A 9,036-nucleotide genomic window follows, 5' to 3' on the forward strand; every position below is an offset into this window, starting at 1 on the left:
ATGCATACCTGGATTATACACATGCATACCTGGACTGTACACGTATACACATGGATTGTACATATACATTTATATACAGATGCACAAATGTAACCACAACCTTTTGTTATTTCCTCCTATTTCTCCTTACACACACACACACACACACACACACACACACACCCCTTTTTTTAAAGTTCTGGGTTCAAAGCCAGGGCCTGGTACACACTAGGGAAGCACACTGCCACTAAGCAGATACACACACAGGCACACACAGAGACACAGACATGCACACACACATGCATACACAGAGACACAGACATGCACACACACAGATACACAGACATGCACAGATACAGACATGCATACACACATAAATACACAGACACACACCTCTTCCATGTCTCTCCCTGTCTTTTCTCTGTTCCCCTTTCTCACCCAAAGTGTCTTCCAAAGAGAACGTCATTTTCACATCTGTGCCCCCCACCCCAAGTGTTGTCAGTGCTCGTTTAATCCTGTTAAAATGCAAGCACATCTGGGCACATACATTTCATACAGATTTATGGTTTTCTTACAAAAATGGGGTCATGTTAGTAACTTTCCAGACTTCATTTTCCTTTCTCAGTGGCCTTTGCAAAAATCCCTTTTAAGTCAACATGAACAGCTGCAATCCAGTGTTTCTTAGAGCTTCATGCTAGTCCATGGTGTGAGCAAGACCACATTTGTTCACCGGACTCTTCCCCGTTCATTCACAATGTTTCCAGACTTTTCCCACCAAGAGTAAAGCTGTGATACACGTCTTTGTAGACCTATGTGTGTGTATATCTGTGTGTGTGTGCGCATGTGTGTGTGTCTATGTGTGTATGTGGATCTGTGTGTGTGCATGTGTGTGTCTATGTGTGTGTATATGTCTCTGTGTGTTTATGCATGTGTCTATGTGTGTGTGTCTGTATCTGTGTGTGTCTATGAGTGTGTATGTGTCTCTGTGTGTACATGCATGTGTCTGTGTGTGTATGTCTATATCTGTGTGTGTGTCTATGTATCTGTGTGTGCATGTCTGTGTCTCTGTGTGTGTATGTTTGTGTATCTGTGTGTGTGCATATCTGTGTCTCTGTGTGCATATGTGTGTATGTCTGTGCGTGTGTGTGTGTGTCTGCATGTGCACAGTTCCATGTATGTAGGTACATCAGCTCTGTGTTGGTGATGGCTTACAGTTCGCTGGATCTATGATACTGTTTTACGGGCTCTTCTGTCCTCTGCCTCCTCTGATCTTTCTTCCTGGACTTCCATGACACTCCCTGAGGACTTCCACGACATCACTCATTGCAATGTCAATGTCTTACTAAGGCTGAGCACTCAACAGCCGATTTATTCTCATCACTCTGGCCAGCTGTGAGACACCACTAACATTTGCTCTATTCTGCCCTAGCCCCAGAGCGGCACAAGACTGGGCATAAGCATCATGCTTAGGAGGCACCTCAGCTACTGGTTTCCTCCTTGATCCCGACCTGATTTCTCTGAGAATACCCATCTTTAGTGGATCTCGCCTGGTGCCTTTCTAACCTTTTTTTTTTTCTAATCTAAACATTGTTGATACTCTTTTTATACATTTACATTAAAGTATCTTTTCTAGACAAGTCAATCCTACATAATAGCATGCTGTCTATTAGTTACGTTCATTACTTGATTTACGATAGCATCTTTTCCTTTTGAATAACCCCAAGTCTTCACTTCCCCCTCACCTACTCTTTCTGACTCACACTCCTCTTCCCAGAAGCAGACTCAGAGCCACCTCCCCACTATCAACTTCCCTGACCCTCCCTTCCTCTCACAGGACACAGAAGGGGGCATCCCCCACCCCCCCACCCCAGACCTATTTACCACATCACGCTGTTTGCTGATCCTGCTGGACCGCGTGCTTCCAGAGGCAGAACCAGAGTCCCAGGCAACCTGAATAAATCCAGCCCCAAACGTAGTCCCTTCCTTGCTCCTTATGGCTCAATGTGCAGTTGACAAATGACTTCAAGTGTTTTTATGTTCTTCATATCACTTAAGTGGCTTACTTAGTGCTTCTAAATCCAAACGGAATATGAACAATCAGGCTCACTCGGTATTCCTGAGTGAGACAGCAACAGTGCAGGCCTGGAGACATGATAAATGTTTTATACATATAAAGAGTATTCATTCCCTTCACCGTGAGTGCTGGGTTACTACATAGAGGAAGGTCAGTGAAGAATCACTGTGAGTCGAACATCAGGCGGTGCTGGGGGAGTCGTTTGAAAGTGAAGGGGTCAAGGACACCAAGAAGACCTACAGAGTCAACTCACCTGGGTCCATGGGGGTTCAAAGAGAGTGAACCACCAATCAAATACCATGCATGGGCTCAAGTAGGCCCCCTACATAATTATTTGTAACAGATGTGCAGTTTGGTCTTCTTGTGGGTCCCCTAACAATTGGAGCGGAGGCTGTCTCTGACTCTGTTGCCTGCCATTAGACCCCCTTCCCCTAAGTGAACTATCTGGTTGGGCCTCAGAGGGAGAGGATGTGCTTAGGCCTACTATAACTGGATGTCCCCTGTGCGAAGGTACCAAAGTGGGGGGGGGGTGTGCTTCCCCTTCTCCTCATAGAAGGAGAGAGGGTAATGGGGAGAAGAATTTGTAAGGGTGGGACTGAAGGGGGTAATGCTCTCAGGATGTAAAGTGAATTAAAAAAATATCTATGTGGGAAATGCAGCTCTGAGGAGCCGCAGTAAGAGAGAGGCCTGGGTTCAAGCCCCACCATTGAAGAAAAGGAACAAAGAAAGGAAGCACTGAATCCTGACCATAGAAGGAACTTAGTAGCCATGCTCATGACCCCGGCTGGGATCTCCTCCTCCCTCCAGACACTTCTGTTCCACAGAGGCTTTATTTACTATTTATTTTTCCATCAGAAGTCTTTGTCCTAGGGAACTTGCCTGTAGGGTGCCTGACTAACACAGAGGCAGATTCGGTGTGTCATCGGATCTTCCTGTGTCATCGGATCTTCCTGCTTTTGTGTTCTCCAATGATTATGGAGGAGAAAGAAGTTTAAGTACAGGGTGTCTGAGAAGGAAGACTTGCATAATTCTTTATTGAAAGCCTGTTGCTTCTCTCATAGAGCCAGTCGGCTTGAAAGCGATTGGAATAAGAATATTTAAAGAGGATTACCTGGGGATCTAGTGTTGTTCATGTTTCCATAATAGGCACTGTCTGGAAATTTACATTTACCCTGAAGTAAAGTTAAATTTAGCTTAAGTTAGCATGTGATTACTGGAAGGTAAGATATACCCAATAAACGGATATTGGAGGAAAGATTGATGAATTGCGGAAGCTGGCGACCTCATTTATAACTTTGTCAATTTACAGATTTGTGGCGGTTTTCAAACACACCCAACACTCTGCCAGCTAATGGCTTTTTTTTTTTTAAAGCAGAAGTTAATCCCTTAAAAAAAAAAAAGGCAATTAGCCAGGACTAGACCTGTTCTGGGGCAGCAACATAAACGTGGACTTGGACTCTTTCCCTTTTCAAAGCTTAGGGTCCGAGTTGCTTTCTAGTGACAGAGCGGTGGCAGTAAACTTTGAACACTGGTTCACGCCATTTTCTTACTGTTTTGGGGCTAAGTGAGGCACATGGGGAAAAAATGGAGAGGTAAATCTGAAGGAAGAATTTTTTCGCCCAAACTTTGACTCTGGACTGTGTTGTTGGGCCAATAATAAGTACACGAAAGAAAGAATGAAGCCTGATGTGGACGACAATTGTAAGACCCACACAATCATGGAAGTCCTGAGGTACCACCATTCAGGGCCCCTGACCGAGCATCGCGTCCACTGACAGAACCTGCTTCGCAGTGAGTATATCAGTTCTGTAGCAATACGTTAAAATGAACGTGTCGCGTAATCTTCCTTTGGGCCAACATTCCATTTGCCTTATATCTGGGACACTGGGAGGGGGAGGAAGTCATTGCTTCGATCAGTGAAACTGTTAAGGTAAGAGAGAGAGCAGAGGAGAGCATTGACATTAGTGGTTTTCACAGCCACCCCCCCCCAAGAACTGTAGCATGCAAATTAAGTGAAAACAGACAGTCCCAGTTTCTTCTTTTGCCCAAGGCATTGCTTTTGAAGTGCTTAATGGCACACTGTTTTGTTGGTTCTTGTCCGGATTCTGTGGCTCCTCCACACTGCTGGAGGAAGAACTTTATCAATGGGTTGAGCCAGGTGGCTGTCAGAGACGTGGGTCCACGGGTGTAGGGAAGGCGTCTCTCCCTGTCATCTAACTCAGGTGGCATTTGATAGCATCACTTTGCAGGGAAGGGAGTACAAAGAGGAGTCGGAGGCAGAGACAACCTTCCAAACCATACTTCCAGTGTGGTGCCCTTCTTCTGGACCACAGACCTACTTCCAATAAAATAAGACGGTTGACCTAGCCCACGGCTCAGCCTGACAGGTTTCAGAACAGTGGGTTTAGACCTCTTCCAATTGATTTCTTTTTATAATCCAGGAATTTCAAAAGCTGGGCCCTGAGCATCCCCCCAAGACTCCCTAGATCTAATGAAAATCGTGTCTCCCTGGAATTCTCATGAAGCTTCTTCCTCACATTTAGCCTGGAAACAGCTCTTCTCTGGTTAGGGTTTTTACTGCTGAGATGAGAAGCCATGGCCAAAAGCGAGTTGGGAGGAAAGGGTCTATTCCAATCACACTTCCACACCACCGTTCATCATTGAAGGAAGTCAGGACAGGAACTCAAACAAGGCAGAAACCTGGAGGCAGGAGCTGACGCAGAGGCCATGGAGGGAGGCTGTTTACTGGTTTGCTCCTCATGGCTTGCTCAGCCTGCTTTCTTATAGAACTCAGGACCACCAGCCCAAGGATGGCCCCACCCATAATGGGCTGGGCCCCCCCATAGGCACTAATCAATAAAATGCCTTACAGTTGTGTCTTGGTTAGGGTTTCCATGGCTGTGAAGAGACACCATGACCAAGGAAATTCTTAGGTTCTGAGGTTCAGTCCATTATCATCATAGCAAGAAGCATGGCAGCATCCAGGCAGGCATGGCGCTAGAGGAGCTGGGAGTTCTACATCTTGCTCTTAAGGCCAACAAGAGAAGACTGGCTTCCATGTGGCTAGGAGGAAGGTCTCAAAGCCCACCCCCACAGTGACACACTTCCTTTAGCAAGGCCACACCCACTCTAACAAGGCCACGCCCACTCCAACAAGGCCCCTCCTCTTAACAGTGCCACTCCTTGGGCCAAACATATTCCGACCACCGCAAAATGGATATCATGGAGGCGTTTTCTCAATTGAGGTTCTCTCCTTTGGGATGACTCTCGCTTGTGTCAAGTTGACAAACCCAGCCAGCGTGAAGAAACAACATGGGGCAGTCACAGGACCGTTATGCTCTGCAAGGAAACCTACTGCACTCTGCATCCTCTGATAACAGTTATCCCAAGAAGACAATCCCTTCATGTTCAGATTCCAGGAGGCCAGCCTCAGTCTCAGGCTCTCATGTATAGTCAGGATGGGTGGATGTACCTGCTTGCGCCAGACACTGTGCCGGGCTCTGGGAGAGCAACCAAGGGCAAAGCACTTTTCTCCTCAGGGATTTCACGAGCTCAGACAGGGAAGCAGGTGCTCCCAGCACTGGTTGCATGAGCGTTTGGTGTCATGGGATCACTCAATAGGGAGCACCTGAAATGAGAGCTGTGTGTTTGATGGAGGCCCATCCCTTCCCCGTTTCTTTCATAAAAAAATGCTTCTGCAGTCAGGAAATATGATTGTCCTAGCCTGTGAGGGGATTCTTGCAAACCTGGAGTGACAATTACTTCCAATGTTTTCCACAGACATTTTATCTCTTTTAAAAATTAATTTATTATTTGTGTGTGGGGTATATAATGTGAGCAGGAGAGTGCCACACGTGGTGGTCAGAGGACGACTTTTAGAACTCAGTTGCTTCCTTCTAGTACAGGTTCTAGCAACTGAACTCATTCCCTCAGAACTCGAGCCATCAGACCTTCACAGCAAAGACTTCCGCCCACAGAATCTCCTCCACAGCCCACAGTTTGCTTCCTAAACCCCGTCTTTGCTGCGGTAACAAATTTTTTTTCCACTTAAGAAAGTAGATCAAGTCAAACAGAACAAGAGTTCCCCATAATGGCAGGAATTTTCATACCTCTTTTCTATCTGAAGAGTTGGGCAGCTAAAAGCAAAAACAAAAAAAGGAAACAAACAAAGAAAACCCAGGAAATGGGGCTAAATGTGGGCTATGACATAATGTGAGCATGTTGGTCAGAGCTTTCGTCTGAATGGCAGAATCCTTAAGACAACAATTTCAGGAGAACGTGTGTACGTGAGCTCACATTTTGGAGGTGTCAGTCCTCAGTCAGCGAGCTCCACTGTCTTCAGGGTTGCTATATAGAAACGTCACAGGACAAGGACATTGTGGAGGAAAGTAAAGTAGAATAAGACAGAAAAGACCAATTATTAGATACTTATTAGCTGATTTGTTTAGTGATTAAAGCACTGTGTGTACCGCCGAATTGCCAACCACGACTTCACTAGCTGCCGAGACAGAAAGACCTGGAGAAGCATCTGAAACAACGGACCATTGCCCTTAACACCCTCTGACTGTCCCATCTGCTTCTGAAGAATCGCGACTGCTTGTTCACCCTCTCGTGGATTTAGAGTATAAAATGACAATACAAACTAGACCTGGGGATGAAGCCTTTGGTCCACTAGTGACATCTCTCTTCCACTCTGATTGGTGTTGGAGTACTTAATCCAGAAAGACCCTCGAAACAAAAGCAGCTCACCTCGTAACAGCCTGGAAACAGGAAGGGACCAGGACCAAGATACAGCTTCCAAAGGCATCCCTCACTGGCTCCATCCATCCTCCAAGTCCACCTTCCCCAGATCACCACCTCCCGTTCAGATTCTGAATCCATCAATGGATCATACCATTGGTTATGACAGAGTCCTCACAATCTAATCAGCTCTAGAGACACACTCTCACACACTCTTCCAGAGGTATTCTCTCTCTCTCTCTCTCTCTCTCTCTCTCTCTCTCTCTCTCTCTCAAATATTTATTGTATGTATGTTGGTTGCTGGGATTTGAACTCAGGACCTCTGGAAGAACAGTCACTGCTCTTAACCACTGAGCCATCTCTCCAGTCCTCCTAGGTCTCTCTCAACACAACTGATTTTTATCTTGACCTACAATGATCTCACTTCTCCCATACCACATTCTGTTATTTGTGCATTGCATTTGAATTCTGGATAGCTCTGATTGTTAGCCAAAGACAGTCACCCAGGAAAGTAAATTGACCATAGATAAGACTTTCCACTCGACTTTGATCTTCATGAGCAAGGTTAACTCTTGCTTAGTCTTCTATGGTCTGCAACAAAACACACACCTCAGGAGAAGACTCTGAGGTAGGAATTCGTTCCCAGTTGGGTACTAAGAAAGGGCCCCAGGAGGAAACTGAGGGGAAGTAGGGTGTGAGATGGCAGCATGGGAGCCAAGGTGTTAGTATGAAGTCCCAGCTCTGCTTCATCCTCAGCAGAAGAGCTCAGAAATAGAATTCACACCTCAGCCTCTCTCATATGGAGGCCAGCCAGCTAGCTAGCATTTCACACCAGCACCATCTTACTTTAGCTAAAACCAGGAAATCATTTGCCTCTGGTCACCCCGGGGAACTCTTAATTCCCCAGACATGTAAGCAGTTTGTTCTCCAGGCAAAATGAATCTAAGTATTCAAGGGTAGGCTCAAGGTGAACTGTTGTAAATATTTAATCTCAATCGGGGGCTGCTACCCAGCCTTTGATCATTCAGGTCCCAGAGAAAAGTCACAAACCTTCTGTATTTCTAATAATAAACGCTTAAAGCACTAGAGCTGGGCCAATATCTACCTTCTGTGCTGTTGTGTCTGTCTACTTCCCTGCCCATAACTCTGGGACATGACTTTCCATGTTCTGCCTGGGCCACTCTTTACTAAGCCTGGCCAGTCCTCATGGCCAGTTCTCACGATCTCTTACCCCACAGCATCTCTTCTCCTCTCTTCCCTCAGTCTCCTACCGCAGACATCAAGACCAGGAACAGAAACTCTGCTCATCTCTCTTTCGCCCAGAGCCTCTGACTCCAGCTTTTCTGTGTGTCTGTGTTGTCTGTCTTTTCTTCACTCCCTCGCTGCCCCAGTGAGATCAACCCCTATAGCCTGCAAGGACACAGCGGAGATCCGTGAGAGCATTGGAAGTCTTGTTTCTAATATGAGTGATCAGCCAGGGCTATTTTTGGTTGACATCTGGGGGGATTACTTGCAACAAGAAAGAAGTTGTCCAGAAACATTAAAATACTTTATGCCGCAGACCACAGTGCCATGCATTTTTGTGATCCTGCGCTCTGGTTAATTTTCTGTGCCAATATGCTAGATTAGACACTTAGAGATTGGGTATTCGCTTCTGATGCTTTCACTCAGTCGTTGGGTGTCCTCTGACAGTACAGCTCAATAAACGTGTTTGGGACACATCTGCCTTCCATCTGTAGCAATGGTTCTCAGTCTTCCCAATGCTGTGACCCCCTTCCTCATGCTGTGGTGACCCCCAACCATGGAAGTATTTTTGTTGCTACTTCATAACTGTAAGTTTTCCACCCTTATGAGTCACAATGTAAAATATCTGTTTTCCAATGGCCTCAGGCCTGTGAAAGGTTGTTAACCCCCAAAGGTAAGTCTCAATCGACCTACAGATTGAGAACCGCTGGTTTACAGGCAAGAAACGGATCAGGTGCCAAAACGTAAGTATAACAGAAGAAGAGGGGCAGAAATGGCAAGATGAAAGGAAATGATAACAAAAAGAAAGCTTTGGTGGGAGAGTTTAGGAGACAAGCTGGGAAGTGGCAGCCAAGTTGCATCTTCCAGAATGCAGCAGGGCCCCACGGCACTCCTGACTGAATAGGGACAGGAAAGTGAGAAATGACCAAACTGGGCAGCGAGGCAGCTCAGTGATGTAGGGCCATCCGGTGAAACAAACCTGGAAAAGAGATTTGGGG

This window comes from Rattus norvegicus, chromosome 7, assembly GCF_021556685.1.
Source record: "Rattus norvegicus strain SHRSP/BbbUtx chromosome 7, alternate assembly SHRSP_T2T, whole genome shotgun sequence".
Classification (NCBI taxonomy): Eukaryota; Metazoa; Chordata; class Mammalia; order Rodentia; family Muridae; genus Rattus; species Rattus norvegicus.